This window comes from Lemur catta, chromosome 9 (assembly GCF_020740605.2).
Source record: "Lemur catta isolate mLemCat1 chromosome 9, mLemCat1.pri, whole genome shotgun sequence".
NCBI classification, from domain to species: domain Eukaryota; kingdom Metazoa; phylum Chordata; class Mammalia; order Primates; family Lemuridae; genus Lemur; species Lemur catta.
Window position 1 is genome coordinate 23967748 of NC_059136.1, and position 18178 is coordinate 23985925.

The following is an 18178-nucleotide window of genomic DNA, read 5'->3' on the forward strand; positions in this document are numbered from 1 at the left end:
CATGTGCATATTGGGGTCCCAGGAGAGGACCCCAGAAGCAATTTTTTTAATAGATAATAGCCTGTGTTCCAAAACTGATGAGACATGAACCGACAGATTCAATAAGCGTATTGACTCATGAAGAAAACTATACTTAAATCACATCATACTTAAATTGCTGAAACTAAAGGAAAAGGGAACAATCTTAAACGCAGCTGGGAGAAAAGGCACGTTACCTTTAGGAAAGCGCGGCATGACGGCTGTCCCCTCCATAGACACTGGAAGCCAGAGACAGACGCTGGCAAGAAACCAAACCGCCAGCTCGGCTCCCACACCAAGCAAAATTTCCTTCACACATGAAGGCAAAGGAAAGGCGTTTTTCAGATCAGTAGAAGCTGAAAGGAACCACTGCCAACTGCAAACTGCTGGGAGGAAGCGTGGCTTGTTATAATGTGTCCTTATTTGGAAGGTAAGTGTGGGAGGCGGCTGCTGGAGTAGATGCCGAACTGACCCTGGTGTGGGTTGTGCTGGGTTGTCTGCTGTTACCCCGCACACTGTGCTGCACAACTGTACAGCTCTGAGTTAGAATTTTTTAGAGAAAACTCACATGGGCCTGACTTGGAAGGCCAAGCAGAGCTATTCTGTTCCTGGGGTGGCTGTAGTTGGGTGCCCATGCATGTGGGAGCCACACAGAGGTCTTCCTGGCGCTCCTGGGGACACTGCTGCCGCAGACTGAGACAGAGGGTGGAAGCTGCTCAGGGACCTTGGGAACTGCAGCAACTTCCAGGAAAACTTATTTATTTATTTATCTTTTATTAATAGACTCTATCTTTAAAAACAGTGCTAGCTTTACAGGGAATTGAGACGATACTACAAGACTCCCCGCTTATCCCTTGCCTTCTCACAGTTTCCTCCTATTATTAATATCTTGTATTAATGTGTATTATTTGTTCTAACCAATGAACCAATATTGTCACATTGTTTTTAACCCAAGTTTATAGTTTACGTTAGGGCTCACTCTTTGTGTTACGTAGTCTACGGGTTTGACAAACGCGTAACGTCATGTGTCCACCATTATGATGTCACAGGATAGTTTCAGTGCCCTAAAAGTCCCCTGTGCTCCTCCCATTCATCCCTCTCCATCCCATGACCCCCTGGCCAACCCCTGCCAGGAAAACGTTTGCGACCTCCTGTCGGGTGCTTCAGACTGGTTGTCCACTGTCTGGTCCTCTTACTGCGGAGGCAGCTTCCCCAACATCCACGCTGCCGCCTCTTCCAGCAGCCATGCAGCCCCCCAAGTCTATATTCAGCCCCTTTTCCCACAATACATAGAAAGCAAGTGACCTTCCTTTGCCCACCAAACCCTGATCAATACAGTGTCCATCTCTTGGTGAAAGGGTGTACTCTCAAAAGTCAGCCAGTCCTGTTTGAATATTTTGTAACATGAAGACTAAATTTGTCAATTTCCAACATCAACTCTTATATAAAATAACAAGGTAGAGGAAGAGTGATAGAAGGAAATAAGTAACATATAAAAACATGGCACTGAAGAAAGTTCATGGCCGCTTGGTGTGGCTGGGCGGTGCCTCCCCAGATCTGTATGTTGAAGCCCTAACCACCCCCTCGGCCCCTGCACCTCAGAATGTGACTGTGTTTGGAGATGGGATCTATAAAGAGGTGATTCAGGTAAAATGAAGTCATTAGGTGGGCCCTAATCCTATGTACCTGGTGTCCTTACAGGAAGAGGAGATGAGGACACAGCCACCCACAGAGGCATGGCCATATGAGGACAGGGAGAAGACGCCATCCACACGCCAAGGAAGAGAGGCCTCAGAAGAAACGAACTCTGCTGACACCTTGATCTAGGACTCCAGCCTCCAGGACTGCGAGAAACACATTTCTGCTGTTTAAGCTGCCGGGTCCGTGGTATCCGTTACAGCAGCCTGAGCCCCCGGACACACAGCCGGAGCCCTCATTTCTAGGATGTCACACAATGCTGAGTGCAGCAACAACTTCCTTGGTGCACCGTCCATTCCTAAGTGTTTTCCGGCAGGGAGGGGGCTCTTTCCTGGCCAGAGAACAAAGCCTTCACTCAAGGGTCTGGACTTCAGCAACCTTGTCTCTTTCCAAGGGCTGTGGCTTTCCATTCACTTTTTCTCTTGGACGTGGAAGGAATAAGAGGTCCCAGAGGTCTTTGTCCCTTCCCCACGGTGTGGCACAAGCCTGTTTCCTTGGTGAGCAGGGTTGGCAGCCCTGACTGGGATGATGTCATCCATTGGAGGAAGAGCTCAGAACAGTGAGGGGTCAACTTCAATTTCCAAATCACAGGCCCCTCGTGGTGTCCCATGGTGGGAACATTTCTCCCTGAGGAATGGGATATCAGGCCCAGCACAGCTCAAACCTGCAGGGAAAGGAATAAAGAACTCCGGGAGTGGCGCTGCTGCAGAGTCTAGGTTTTAATCTAGGCACAGTAGTTCTCTAGGAAATTATTACTTAAATGCCCTTATGTTGGCATAAATCCCTATAACAACCACTATGAAAATACAGAGTATTAATGTTCTCCTAAGAAATTAAATGAAGCAAGAAAATTTTGACTCCTGCCTATGTACTTAAGGAAATTACACCAAGATCATCACGCCTCTTTCTTAGATTAAAAACAAAAAAATAGCACACATCTCAACAGACAGAACCTGGAAAATTTTCCAGGACTGCAAGAACTCACTTTAGCCTGAAAGCCTGCTTCCTTGCACCTTAACACAACTGGTAGGCGACAGAGAGTCCTGATGACTGAATGACCCAGAACTGGGAAAACAGACTTATCACCAGAATTGTCATAGCTCAGAATTGGAGAAATAGAGTTATCAGCAAGAGATGCAGGTGTTTCGCTTCAATGTGGGGTAGAAACACACAGGTGCGCAGGCACAGTCCTTGGCTGAGAAGCTGATGGGGGAAGCTGCCATCAGTGGGATTACGCGGATGCCTCGGAGCCAGAATCCCTCTGGGCAGAGCCATGCAGGGCCCCTTGGGGCCCAGCTGCCTGCTGGGATGCACTTTGGGTACCGCTTGTCCTGGAAAACAGGGTGCAGCAGGAAAGGCTGCCACCCCCTCACCCATCACTCAACGCAGGTTCGTGGGGAACATGGTGCCAAACCATTTGTGGACGACCTGCTTCTATGTAGCTGCCTCTCTGTGATCTACTGAAAGTCAGCCCTCGACACAAAGTGTTGTAATAAAGTAATTTAATAAATAAAATATAATTTTAAAAATATTTTCAAAGGTTAAAAAAGAAAAATACAGGGTCCGTAGGACAGAGAAATGCTTTGACAGATCCCTTTCACTTGGGTGTTATGAAATTTCCATTTCATTACATATTTTAAAAGAGCTTAAAAAAAGGTACTTTTTAAAACTCATCTAAAAAGCCATCTCCATACCCAAGGTCATCTAGGTTTTCTCACATATTACCTTCTAGCACTCTGGGAGGTCGAGGTGGGAGGATTGGTTGAGGCCAGGAGTTTGAGACCAGCCTGAGCAACATAGTGAGACCTTGTCTCTACAAGAAAAAAAAAAAAAAAAAGAAAGAAAAAATTAGTTGGGCATGGTGGCTTCTTGGGAGGCTGAGGCTGTCCTAGCTTCTTGGGAGGCTGAGGCAGGAGAATCACTTGAGCCCAGGAGTTTAAGGTTGCAGTGAGCTATGATAACACCACTATACTCCAGCCTGGGTGACTGAGAGAGACCCTGTCTCAAAAAAAAAAAAAAAAAAAAAAGGTAAAAAACTCACTGAATTCTGGATTGCCCTAGGAAAATTTTAGCTGCTTATATCCACATCTATTTATACTTTCTAGCAAGAAAAAGAAATACAGATTAAAAAGGAGCCACAATAGAGTCTCACCTTTCTCGTAACCTCAGCATACAAAGAAGATGGAAAATACCACGATGTCATTTACCTTGATGTAGAATAACAACCACCAGATTCTGGCAGAGCTGTCTTTGGGGCCATGCACTGTGGAGACTGGAGGCCAGAAGGAGGTGTGAGCAAAGGGACTGAGACGGACGGAGAACAGACAAGAATCACCCTCAGAAAGAGAACGTCCCCATACTGGTGTGAGATGCGGGAGAGCAGGGCTGAGATCTGGCAGGTCAGAGTGCTGGCTTCAGGGATCCGACTCCAGAGTGTGGGAACCAGGTAGCAGGAGGATACGCGTCCCTTTGTGGGGGAGCATACAATAGGTAGGGGGTGACGCGCTTGGAGGCTTGGTGGCAAAGGGAGAGAAGCTTGTAAGAAGGGGAAATTAAGAGCTGCAGCAGCAAAGGCGTACCGTAACACTGGAAGACAAGCCAAGCCCACCACCACCAAACCGGGACATCTGCTGACGCTGCACTTCACCGCGCAGGCAGAAGAGGGCGCTCCCGACACTAGGGCTCTAAGCAGGTGCGACTCTAGCTGCTAGCTTAGGGCTGTTCACGCCATCTCGCAAATACTAATAGAAAGCGATGTCTTCACCCACACAAAACTACTGTAAGGAGAAAAACGAGAATAAAACCTTTCTGTTGATGAAAAATTTCACAGAAAACCACCTCTGAAGCAGAACAAATCTGTAATACCCGAATTAAAACACTTGAAGATATGAAAAAACACACGCTTGCATCAGAAATTCAATACCTCAGAACAAAAATAGACAATAAAAAGGAAGATATGAAATGAAAACTGACCAAATTCAGGAAGAAATGAAAACATAAAAACCAAATTAGAAATAAATACTAAATTACAGGCTTAAGAGAGAATATATTTGTAATTATAATTTTTAAAACTGTGATAAGGGACACTGATATAGGGAAGGAAACAGCCAAGAGAAGAAAAATGACCAATTAAGAAGGCTCACTTTGTTCCTGGAAAAATGATCCAGCATGGTAACTCCAATACTGTCCTATTAAAATTTTTAGGTTAAAAGATACAGAAATAATCCTCAGAGCCTACAACCAGAAAGAAATTGTATGTAAAGAAAAAAATAGGTGAGCATCAGACTTCTTAACAGCAATATATAAAGCAAGAAAACAGTGAAGCAGAAATGAGTTTTAAAAACCTAAGGAAATAAAGTTTAACCAAATATGTTATATATAGTCAAGTTGTTCTTTGAGTATCGGTGCTATAGGAAAAGATTTAAAGCTCTAAATTTTGATTTCAGTGAAAAGGGGTGCAACAAGTATGAATTAAATTCCCAACTCAAAAAAAGATTGGAGAAAGAAAAACAAACAGAAGATAGCACAAGGAAGGAAATAATAACGATAAAAGAAGAACTTAATTATAAAGAGAAAAAAGTGAGACAAATTAAAACCTTGGTTCTCTGGGAAATTAAAATAACTAGATAAGCAGCTAGCTAACCTAATCAAGGAAGAGAGAAACAGTACAAATATAGAAAACAATAAGTACCAAGAATGAATTAACTATTGAAACAAAGGAAACTTTTTATAATCACATGAGACTACCTCATATACCTTTATAAAAATACAAGTGGGAATTTATCAAGAAAATACAGTTAAAACAAAATTTACCACAGTAAGGCCAGGTGCAGTGGCTCACTCCTGTAATCCCAGAACTTCGGTGGGAGGGTCTCTTGAGGCCAGGAGTTGGAGACCACCAGCCTGGGCAACATAGAGAGATCTTATCTCTACAAAAATAAAAAATTATCTGAGCGTGGTGGTGTGCATCTATAGTCCTAGCCACTGGAGAGCCTGAGGCAGGAGGATTGCATGAGCCCAGGAGTTTGAGATTACAGTGAGCTATGATTGCACCACTGCGCTTTAGCCAGGGCAACAGAGCGAGACCCTGTCTCTAAAATAAACAAGCAAAAAATTCCAAACTTTACCACCGTAGAGATAGCTTGAACAAATCAATTTCAGTGGAACGTGTTTCAGAGAAACACATAAGCATGAGAAGCTATCCTAGAAAAAAGGGCCAAGGTCAGACTAATTTGCACAAAAAATTCTACAAAACCTTTAAAGACCAGATTTTCCCAATGATGCATAGATTGTTTGAGAACGTAAAAAATGAGAGAATATTTCCAATTTTTTAAATAAAGCAGCATAATATTGATAACTAACTTAATAAAAGCTATAAAAATAAGGAAAATCGCCTATCAATAGTGCTTCAATATATCAATGCAAAAATCTTAAATAAATATGAACAAATAGTATCCACCAGCACGTTAAGAAAATAATACACTATAACAAAATAGGATTTATTCCAGGACTTTGATGATAATTAAATATTAGGGAATTCATTAATATAATTCATCATATTAATAGATATATGAGTAAGTGAACAAAATTTGAAAATACCTTTGAATAAATTAAATATCCTTTCTTAATTAAAGATATTCAAAAAAGTCTATACTTTCTTAAAGTCAATATCTTACATAAGAAAAATGCTAAAAGCATTCCCACCACTATTTTAAATTCAGTCAGAAGTATTCATCAATGCAATTAGAAAAGATTAAACAATTAGAGGCATTAAATTGAAAAAAATATGTAAAATCAGTAAATGATATGATAGCATGGCTGGAAATTTTAGAGAATAAATAATAAAAATAACAAATTTGGAAAACGATCAGTAATGACTCAGGGTGCAAATAAACATAAAATTCAGCAGCCACCAGAGGCTTCTGTCATTGCAGAGGTGAAGTAGAGGGTGGCCAAACGCCCCCCCCACCCCGCCCCCCGCTGGGGTCAAGAGGAAAAAACCAGACAGATTGCAAATGTCATATGTAAAATACACTGGACAGCTGTGACTGGAACAGAGGTGGGGAAAACCATCTGAGGTGAGCTGACAACTGTTGTCCTTTTTTTTCAGAGTATTTTTTCATTTCAGAATATATCAGGGGTACAAATGTTTAGGTTACACATATTGCCTTTGCGCCACCCGAGTCAGAGCTACAAGCATGTCCATCCCCCAGTGCTCACTGTACCCATTAGGTGTGAATACACCCATCCCCTCCTCCTCGCCCCCACCTGCCCGACACTCGATCAATGTTACTTCTATATGTGCACATAAGTGTTGATCAGTTAATGCCAATTTTATGGTGAGTACATGTGGTACTTGTTTTTCCATTCTTGTGATACTTCACTTAGTAGAATGGGCTCCAGCTCTACCCAGGATAATACAAGAGGTGCTAGCTCACCATTGTTTTTTGTGGCTGAGTAGCTCCGTGGTATACATATACCACGTTTTATTAATCCCTCATGTATTGATGGGCACTTGGGTTCTTTCCACATCTTTGCAATTGTGAATTGTGCTGCTATATACATTCAAGTGCAGATGTCTTTTTTATAGAATGTCTTTTTTTCCTTTGGGTAGTGCCCAGTAATGGGATTGCTGGATCAAATGGTAGATCTGCTTTTGGCTCTTTGAGGTATCTCCATACTACTTTCCACAGAGGTTGTACTAGCTTGCAGTCCCACCAGCAGTGTATGAATGTTCCTATCTCTCCACATCCATGCCAACATTTGTTGTCTTGTGCTTTTTGATAAAGGCCATACTCACTGAGTTAAGTGATATCTCATTGTGGTTTTGATTTACATTTCCCTGATGATTAGAGATGTTGAGCATTTTTCTCTCAGGCATTTGACAAATACAGGCATAAGCAAGGAACAGGTTTGGCCCACACAGAATGACTCAATTCTGGGAAAATGAAACCAGTGAGGATCTTATGACCAACTGGAAACGTGCAAAGCCACAAGAAGCACATGTTCATTTTCCCACACAGAACCTATGCTAAGGTCAAGAAGTGAGAGATGACAACCTTGGAGGGACCTACAAAAAGCGAGAGTGAAGCTCCCAGCAGTCTCAAGATTCTTAGGAATCAAATCCCCACGAGAGGAAGGAGGCCTGCTTCAAACACACATTCGATCTTGCTCTGAGGACGTTTGCCAGGTTTTGAAGCTGCAGAAGTCGTGAGTGGGAGGCTTGAATGTGAAGCATGAAGACACCAGTGAGCAGAACCGAATCTCCCACACTGTCCAGGCTGAGGAGACAGGACTGGCAGAATCCCACCCCGAAACTTGGAAGAGCCATGCTTAGGAAAGGGGACAAATGAGAAGTGACATGAGTCTTCTTAAAACTTCAACCCAGCCCCAACCAAGCTCAGCTTCTGATGGAGTTGAAGTGTTTGGTCGTTTACACTGATCAGGCTAAGAACAGAGACGAGGGACCCTGTCCTACAGATGCACCTGCAGCCTCCATGGTTCGTGTGCCTAGAACACAATGCAAAGTTTTTAGATATGAAATGGCAGGGAAATGTGACCAATGACAACAGGGAGGAAGAAAACCCAGACACACAGACCAACAAATGATTCAGATAATGGAGTTAACAGAAGAAGACTTTAAAATAACTATAATAAGAGTGTTCAGTAAAATAGAAAAAATGTGAACAGAATAAATGTAAAAACTGAGAATTTGACTCTATAAAACAAATCAAAGGAATATTCTGGGCCTTAGGGTACTCCCAAGAAACAGAACCAGTAGGATGTGTGTACAGCAAGAGCAGATGGTATAGCTCAAGGCCTAAGGCTGTCTGCTGCCGAATTCCCTCCTGCTTAGGGGAGGTTATTCTTTTGCTCTATTCAGGCCATCGCCTGATTTGATGAGGCCCACCCACATCATGGAGGGCAGTCCACTTTACTCAGTTCACTGATTTAAATGTCAACTTCATGCAAAAACACTATCACAGAAACATCCAGAATAGTATTTGACCATATAGCTGGGCACTGTGGCCAGCCAAGTGGACACAAAAATAACCATTATATTCTGGAATTAAAAAATAAAATATCTGAAGTCAAGAACTGATTTGAATGGGTTTAAGAACAAAAGACAGTTTGAAAGTCGGCAGACACACTGTCATGCTGCCTAGGTGGAGAAGCTCAGGGAGAAGAAACACGACAGAAGAAGAGATGGAAGTGTAAGAGCAGGTGAGGCACAAACGCTGAGACACACATGAGACGGGAGTAGCAAAAGGAAAGTAGAGAGAACGTGAGTAAATAAATACTTGAAGAAATAATGGTTAAATATTTTTCAAAATGGATGAAAGATTACCCACAGATTCACGAATCCCAGCAAACTTTCGGCAGAAAAAATGCAAAGCATGTTATCACAGATAGTCACGTTGCAACTAAAAGCTGAAAACCAAAAAGAGAATCCTCCTAGCAGCTGGTGGGGAGGGGAAAGACATATATAGAGGAACAAGTAAGACTGGGGGCTGACTGTTTCACAAACACTATGGAAGCCAGAAGAAAATGAAATTGCATCTTTAAAGTGATAAATGACAAAGTCTGCCAACCTGATTTCTATGTGAAGCGAAAAAAAAATTATTCAAAAATGTAGAAAACAAAAAAATGTTTAGACAATAGTTGAAATGACTCATTACTAGCAGACTCACACTACAATAAATAAAAAAGAAATTCTTCAAGCTAAAGTGTAATGATCTCAAATGGGAGTGTGAAAGTCTACGAAGGTAAGAGAAGCAGAAATAATAATTGTTTGGATAAATATAAAATAAGATCAATGGCGTAACAACATCTGGGAGGTTTATCACATATATAGGAGTAATATGAAGACTGCAAGAGTGCAGTGGAATGCAGGTAGGTGTACGGAGTTACACTGTGCAATGCTCTTGAACTGTTCATGGCATGCTAAGTACCAATTTAAGGTAGACTATAATAAGTTAAGGATGCATATTGTAATCTCTAAAATAACCACTAATGAATCATATCAAAATATATCAAAAAATAAAATAAAGAAGAAAAGGAAATATGAACATATTCCATAAATCCAAAAGACAGTTGGGATACATAAAGGCAAACAGCAAAATGATAAATTTTAACTCAACTATATTCGTTCTCATAATAAAGGTAAAAGAACCTAATATTCCAATTTAAAGACAAAAAGTTTTAGACTGGATAAAATAATAATAAACTGGTTACAACTCTCATTTTAAAGGCAAGTATATCCAATGGCTGAGGGAAAAGAATGGGAAAAGATACATCGTGCTACTAGTAATCCAAAGAAAGCTTGTTTCACCATATTAATGCCATGTAAAGCATACTTTAAGTATTTCTGAAATAAATAAGTAAAAAAGGATATTTTATAATGATAAAAGGGTCAATACAACAGGAAAATATATCAGTCTTACATTTGTACATATCTAATAACATACATTTAAAACATTTAAACAAAATATGGCAGAACTGAAAGTCAAGGCAAATTCACAATCACATTTAGATATTTTAATACAATCTTTGAGTAACTGATAGAACAAGCAGACAAAAAACAGAATATATGAGTTTGTACAAGATTGTAAATATTTAGCATAATGGATATATACAGAATAAGACCATGGCCTTACTTGGCTTTGTACACACCTTGCACCACTGAGGATTCTCCCATAAAGCAAAGAAAGCTTATGCATAGGGTATTTCAGCCCATTCTCCTTCGCTCTTGCAAAAGAGGTCCAATTGTAAAATGGTGAGTGATTTAGAGTCCCATGTGGTGGCCACTGTTCTCTGCCGTCCAGCTTGCACTGTGGCCAGGCGGTTGTGCAGAATAAGATCAAACCTTAGAGCGTCTGGATCAAACTCGTCCCAGTTTGAGAGAATGCGCCCCAAAGTGGTGTTAGGAGGGAAAGTAAGGGGAGGGGGTTAAAAAAAGGAGAGACTTTGCCAGCAGGGATTGGCCAGAGCCGGGTTTCTCTAGGTGATGACCACGTGGCCAAAGGGCAAAGGAGAAAGGGGAGAGGCTATACCCACCGAGGTCTGTCGGAGCTGAGCATCCCAGGTAACAGGCCGGGCCACATGGCAGAAGTACTAGTCCAGACGTTTCTTTTCCGATTAGCAGGAAGAGGGGCTGTGCACGACTCCTCCAAACTAGGAGCCTCTCATTGTTAAGCACCAGAACAAGGATATCTGTTGGTAAAACAACCTGGTTTGTTTATCAAAGCAAGAGTGATTAGGTGGCCAGCCACAATAAGGAAGGTGCTTCATGGGACGGAGTGGAAGAAGCAGCTTGAAGGTGAAGGAGAAAGGCCCTGTTAAAGCAGGAGTGTAGGTATTTGTGCCCCACGTGGGAGAGACATGGTGGGGACAGACGCAGAAGAGATGCCGCAAGGTAACCCCGATCTCTTCAAGTGCAAGCATATCCACGGGCTGTGTAAACCCTCAGCTTCTAAAAGGACTCATGGCGCTCAGTCTGGTCAGCTGGGCGTGCAGGAGCCCTGTCTGGAACAAAGGCCTCCGGGAGACTTTGTTTAGCACCAAATATAGAGCATTAGTCACTGGACATTCCTCCCACAGCCTCCCCGGTGGCTCCACTGATATCAGAGTCAAGTTCGATTTCCTGACCCTGGCTTTGGAAGCCAGAACCCTCCCTGTTCTCCTGCAGGACTTCCTCTCTCTGGAGTCCCCATCAGCTCCAGCCACAAGTCACTCCCTGCTGCCCTGCTCCAGGGCCTGGAGCCTGGGCCAGGTGTGCTCCCCCTGCCCACCACGGCTGCCACCTGGCAGCCTGGGGCTCTGGGTCCTTGCTCTCCCTGAGTGAGTGAGTACACATACAGCTAGCATCTGGAAGGCTCAGCAAACTTAAACCCAGAGGAAAACAGGTACCACCCTCTCACCTTCCCAGACCGGGTTATGGCATTATTGTCTCTTCTCCTGTGAGGTTTCTGGGTAGTTGTTTTACCTGGACGAGCTCATCCTGGGTCTGTATCCATCTGTCGTGTGTGTAAGTGCGCACACACACAAGCACACACTCCTCACTGAACAGCACACAGAGGCACTGACCATATGAGTGGATGCCACACCTAATGGCTGCAGAATTCTTCATCGTTTTGGGCCCTGGCTGCTGTTTCTGAGGGACTCCTGCCTGCTCTACCCCCCACTGTGCTGGAATATAGTCACAGTTCCCACTGGCACCTTCTCTACCTGGACGGAGTCACAGCCTCCTCCCGCACACCCTCTCCTGTGCCCATCCAGGTAACTCAGCAAGTGATGCTGGGGAGGTGGGCTCCGGCCACTGCCCCTCCCAGGCCCATAGTGACCTCTCTGCTGGGACAAGGCAGTGCCTGACACTGGCCTGCAAGGCTGGGTGTCCCCTGCACTCCCTCTCACCCCTCCCACCCCCCACCTCCCTGATGCTGGAATGTTCCAGACACCCTCTGCACAGGCTGCTTTCTCTTCCTTCCCAGATCCCTACATAATCAATTCCTCATGTTCTTTCCTGGTTTTGCTCACATGCCCCCTGTCCAGGGCCCAGCTTGACCATCCCACTGAAAATCGCAGCCTCCTGCCCACTGTGCCCAGAGGCCAGCTCAGCCCACTTCCTCCCCAGCACTCCTGTTTTCCGTGTAAGCCACTCACTCGTTCTGGTCATTCCTTCTCCGTCTCCTTGCGCTATGATAAAATATTTTATTACAGCAGAGAAATTTCTTTTTTTCTCTTGTGCAGTAGTCCAAGTACCTAGCACGCTGCCTGCCATAACCCTTGAGTGAATGGTGGGGGCGGTGGCTGGGGTGCCGCCCCAGGAATAGCTTATTTCCTAAAGATAATACCCTTGGGTTGCACTTGCTGGAACAAAAGGTAGGAATGTTTTTCTGGCTTCCTGACACAGCGTGCCAAATTACTTTCCAGACTTTACCAACTTCAATTCTCAACCTTATGTTTGAAGGAAACTCTTTAATCTCACACTCACTAGCACTGTGCATTTTAATTACAAAAAGTCTTTGTCTCTTTCCTTCCTCCCAAACCACTTGTCCTCGTTCTTCTGATTTGGCCTTGCGGACAAGTGCTGAGCTTTCAGTAACAGATTTGGTGTCCCTGGTTTGGTCCATTGGCTTCCCGGTAGAATGGCACCCTGTGACTGCTGGAAGAGGCAGGAAGCAGCTCCAGGATGAGCCGTGGGTGGGAGCTTCACATCCTCAGGTAGGAAAGAAAGGGATTCCTACCATGTGCTGGGGTGCGATTAGCTCCGAGGGGCCCCATGTCTTTCTGCCCAAATTGATGCAGCTCCAACCAACCTGAACTGATTTGAGGCTCTGATCTACCCCGTGCCAGAGGCTAGCAGCCGGCTGGGGAAACAGCCCAGTGCAGGGGTCCGGCCTGGGGCAACTAACACCAGCCACAGCCATTTTGATGCCCAGGGAGGAAAAACACCTGCCGCCTGACCACCCCCACCCCCGCCTGGTGCATGTGCTCACAGCTGTGTATCATGCCGGGCAGAATTCCTATCTGCCTTTGGTGTTTGCCTAGAGCAGGAGCAGGGTACTTAAGAAAGAAAATTCCTTTTTATTTACATGCTACCCCCAAGCGCCATGCGGGCCATCTGTGGCCACTATGAAGGCAGGCTCAGGGGATCAGGGATCCCCCCGTGATTTCTGGGCTTCACCCAGCCTGTGTGGGTGGAAAATTCGGCCTATGTGTGATCTTGGGAGAGCCACAGCTCACTGTCGTGTGGGAGAAGGGCAGACAGCCTGATGCCAGCCTGCCGAGAGCCACTGCCACTATGAGGGCCGGGTGTAGGTCGCGACTGACACTCTTCAGTCACGTGCCGCCTAAATTGGAACTTGGGATAGGAATGGTCTCTTCCACTAAGACCAGGCAGAAAACTCAATTTGGCCAGGGGACGTTTTGTAATCAGAAGGGGACAAATTACGTACAGTTAGTGTGTTTTTTGGAAAAAGGGCATTAAAAAGAAGATTGCCCAGAAGTCACAAAGGCCTCCAGACAGTAAGAAGAAAAAGTTTTTTTACGTCCAGGACTCAGATGGCAAAGGGGGCGCTGAGGCCCCTGCCTCCAACTATCCCCACAGGAGCCTTGGCCAAGATTGACAGTGGGAATTCAATGGGTGCCCACCTGCAGAGACAGAAGCCCATGGCCACAGCCCTGTCCCCAGCACCAGCCTCGCCCCAGCACACCCCCATACACACACCTGAACACACATCCACACAGGGACACCCCCATACACACACCTGAACACACATCTATCTACACAGGGACACCCCCATACACACACCTGAACACACATCTATCTACACAGGGACACCCCCATACATGCACCTGAACACACATCTATCTACACAGGGACACCCCCATACATGCACCTGAACACACATCTGTCTACACAGGGACACCCCCATACACACACCTGAACACACATCCACACAGGGACACCCCCATACACACACCTGAATACACATCTGTCTACATAGTTACACCCCCATACATGCACCTGAACACACATCTGTCTACACAGGGACACCCCCATACACACACCTGAACACACATCTGTCTACACAGACACACCCCCATACACGCATCTGAACACACGTCCACACACAGGTACACACCCATACACATCTGCACACGTGCACACACACCCTGTGTGTCTCGCTTGGAACTTTTTTAGGTTAATATTATATATTTAAATGTATTGCTCTAATACTTAAAAATATTTCATTTCATTTAATACATAAAAAGATTTTCCTGTATTTGTTCTTAAAATTTTTTTAAGTGTTAAAAAACTTTCCATCGTGGACACCCCTCTGTCCCAACACCGTCTGGGCACTGGGGTCCGCACTGGGCTGCTTCCTCGAGAACCCTGCATCAGTCCTCTCCCCCCAGGCCTCCTCCACCTACTGGGCTGGTTTTGAAGACACTTTTATCTTTTCATTTTGAAATCAGTTCACACTTATAAAGAAGTTGCAAAAATAACAGAATCCTGATATTCCCCTGACCAGCTTCTCCAAATGCTGACTTCTTGCATAACCACATGATCAAATCAAAATGCAGAAAATGGCCCTGACACCGGATTCCCCATGGATCACTGCAGCGGCCCTGCCGGCGCCTGGCCCCTGGCCCTGGCACCCCTCCCTGGCCCCAGCCCAAGCCCCAGCCACCACCGCCCCTCCTGAGGGCTCCTCCACCTTTCCCTGCCCTCCTGGCCTTGACTCACCTCCTAGGGTTTCAACCCCACCTTGTTTTAAGACCCCCCCCCCAGTTAGTTATCATCACCAGTACTCTTGACAATTGTGGCTCCCATGGATTTACCCACCTGTTCGTGAATTGGAAATGACCCCTGGGCCCTGCACACAGGGAAGTCCCAGATCAACCCTCCGAGGCCCAGCTGCTGGCCACACTCCATACAGAGTGCTGCCGCACACAGAGGCCTTAGGGGGTGCAGTGTGCACGGTGTGTGTGTGGGTGCAAGGTTTGTGCTCATGAATGATGCATGAGTGTGTCGACCCAAATAAATGACTGAGGCAAAAATCTCAATCAACAGAGGTTTATTAAACCAAGATCTTGAGGATGCACTGGGGAAAACACAAATGGCAGACAAGCCGTGGCTGTTTTCCCCAAGGGGAGGCGGGGACCTTCAGCGTTGTAAAGGCAGCAGAGAAGGAAAGGGCAGGGGGAGAAGGGCTGATGAGGTGGTGGTTACATTCTTGTGAGGCCCAAGAAATCCGCATTTTACGTAAAATAGGGGAGTGAGGAAGCATCAGTTATGCGGATGTCTCTGAGTAGGTGGAAGAATGTCTGACTCCGTCTTGTCTCCAGTTCTGTTACCTGTAAGATCAACTTGTAATTCATTCTTAGTGTGGAATCAAACAGGCTTTAGTTTCAGGTGCCAGACAAAGGCACAATTTGCACGTCCTTGCTTATGGGAGGTCATCGAGGAATTTCCTTAATGAATGACGTGTGGGGCCTGCTCTTCACGGTGCCTGAGGCTTCTACTTTCTCTTTTGCACGGAGTTGCGGGTGCAAGTGTCTGTGTGACTGTGTGCGTATGGGAGGGGGTGCCCACGTGATGTGGTGGGTGAACAGTGTACATGTGGTATGCACAGTGTGAGTGCAATGCATGTGTGCGTACTCGGTCTGGTGTGTGTGTATGTGGTGTGTGTGCATGCTGTGGGTGGGATGTGTGTGGTGTGCATGCATGCTGTGGTGGTTGTGTGTGTGTGTGTGCATGCCATGGTGGTTGTGTGTGTGCTGTGGCTGGTGTGTGTGGGGTGTGTGTCTGCATGTTGTGGTGGTTGTGTGTGTGCATGCTGTGGTTGGCATATATGTGGTGTGTGTGCATGCTGTGTGGGGGGTATGTGTGTGCATACTGTGGCTCATGTGTGCACATGGTATGTGTGCATGCTATGGGTGGGGCGTGTGTGTTTGTGATGTGTGTGCATGTGGAGGGTGTGCATGGTGTGGTGGCTGTGTGTGTGTGTGAGTGCTGTGGCTGGTGCCTGTGTGGTTTGTGTGTGCATGCTGTGGGTGAAGCATGAATGTGTGCATGCGGGGGATGTGTGTGTGCTGTAGGTGAAGTGTGTGTTGTGTGTGTGCATGCTGTGGGTAGGGTGTGAGTGTGTGTATGTGGTTGTGGGTGCATGTAGGGGTGTGTGCATGCTGTGGATAGTGTAGGGGAGGAACGGGGCCCAGGAAGGGGCCAAGCAGAGCTGGCACAGGCTCAGGGTGGGTGTAGCCCTGGCAGCCTTCAGTTTCTTTTTCCCGGAATTGCGCCTTAGCGCCTTCCCCACTAGCCACCCCCTCCTGGGGCCTGGAGCCCTGCCAGGATGGCGGAGGGAAAGCAAGAGTCCTGCCCCCACCCATCCAGAGGGCCAAGATGGGGTGGGGGGCCCTGATTAACAGACTTCCTTATCTTAAGTTAAAACATTTCAAACCTTTAGACAAAGCTTCCTTTCTTTAACCAATTATAAATCAAATAATCTTTAAACCCACTTATAACTTTTAACACCCCTGCTTTGAGATGCCTTGCTTTTTGGGGCCAACGTACACCCTCCACATATTGACTTAGGATCTTATGTGTAACTCCTATCTCCATGAATGTATAAAACCAAACTGTAACCCAGCTACCACAGGCACATTGTCTCAGGACCTCTTGAGGTCCTGTGCTCTGGGCCAGCCACACATATTCAGCTCAGAATAAATTATTTTACAGAGTTTGGGTTTTTTCCCATTAACGCTCATACCTGGGCTCTTTGTTCTGTTCCATTCAACTATGTGCCTGTTCTTATGCCAGTACCATGCTATTTTGGTTACTATAGCTTTGTAGTATATTTTTGGGACAGAGGCAACAGCCTGAAAAAGGGTAAAATGTTTTACAAGTTGTCTCTTTAAAACACACTCTTTTTTGGGAATTAAAACCTGCATCCCTGCTCAAGGCCCGTAATCAGAGGGGCAGGGGAGTGTTCTTTATACCTCAGGAGATGGTTCAACAGAATTGTCTGGGCAGAGGTTAGGAGATTGTCTTCACTGGGGATGCTACAGTTAAACAGCAAGAGCCCAGAGCTGAAAACTCCTTTTAAAAGCTCTGTATTTCTGCTTAAGGGAGGTTGATGGTACTTTAAGATGAGAGTCTGCCATCCTCCTCATTTGCTGGCAAATTAATAAACTTCTCTTTCCTCCTCCTCAAGCTACTTGTCCTCATTCTTCCTTTGGCTGCGGGGAAAAGTAGCAAACTTCCAGTAACATTTTGAAGTCAGGTGGTGTGATACCTCCAGCCTTGTTCTTTACGCTCAGAATTGCTTTGGCTATCTGGGGTATTTTTTTGGTTCCATACGAATTTTAGGATTTTTTTTCCTATTTCTGTGAAGAATGTTATTGGTATTTTGATAGGGATTAAATTGAATCTGCAGATTGCTTTCGGCAACATAGAGATTTTAACATTAACTCTTCCAATCCATGAACATGGGCTATCTTTCCATCTATTAGTGTTTGCTTTCATCAATATTTCATAGTTTTCAGTATAGAGATCTTTCATCTCCTTGGTTAAATTTATTCCTAAGTATTTTAGTTTTTTTCTGTGGCTTTTGTAAATGGGATTTTATTTCTTTCTCAGATGGTTTGCTGTTAACGTAGAGAAATGCTACTGATTTTTGTATGTTGATTTTGTATCCTGAAACTTCACTGAATTTGTTTATTAGTTCTAACAGTTTTTTTTCATGGCATTTTAGGGTTTTCTATACATAAGATCATGCTGTCTGTGAATAGGGACAACTCAACTTCTTCCTTTCCAATTTGGATGCATTTTATTTCTTTCCCTTGCCTAATTTCTCTGGTTAGGAATGTCAATGCTATGTTGAATAGAAGCGGTGAGAGTGGGTATCCTTGTATTGTTTCAGGTCTTAGAGGAAAATCTTTCAACTTTTCCCTG

The 18178-nt window shown here is 44.9% G+C and overlaps 2 long non-coding RNA genes across 2 annotated transcripts in view; both read right to left on the reverse strand.

Annotated features, from left to right (window-relative positions):
• Positions 1 to 775: 775 nt before the first annotated feature.
• LOC123644924 lies at positions 776 to 3483 on the reverse strand. Its single transcript, XR_006737304.1, has 2 exons — positions 3442 to 3483; positions 776 to 2380 (listed from the first exon to the last, which is right to left on the reverse strand). It is a non-coding gene; the product is annotated as an uncharacterized LOC123644924 (long non-coding RNA).
• Positions 3484 to 3832: 349 nt separating this feature from the next.
• The window catches only part of LOC123644926, a 29923-nt gene continuing 15577 nt past the window's right edge, over positions 3833 to 18178 (reverse strand). Inside the window, exons 2-3 of the long non-coding RNA XR_006737305.1 lie at positions 10774 to 10929; positions 3833 to 4493 (exon numbers count right to left, since the gene is read on the reverse strand). This is a non-coding gene — a long non-coding RNA (uncharacterized LOC123644926). The remainder of the gene's footprint in view (positions 4494 to 10773; positions 10930 to 18178) is intronic.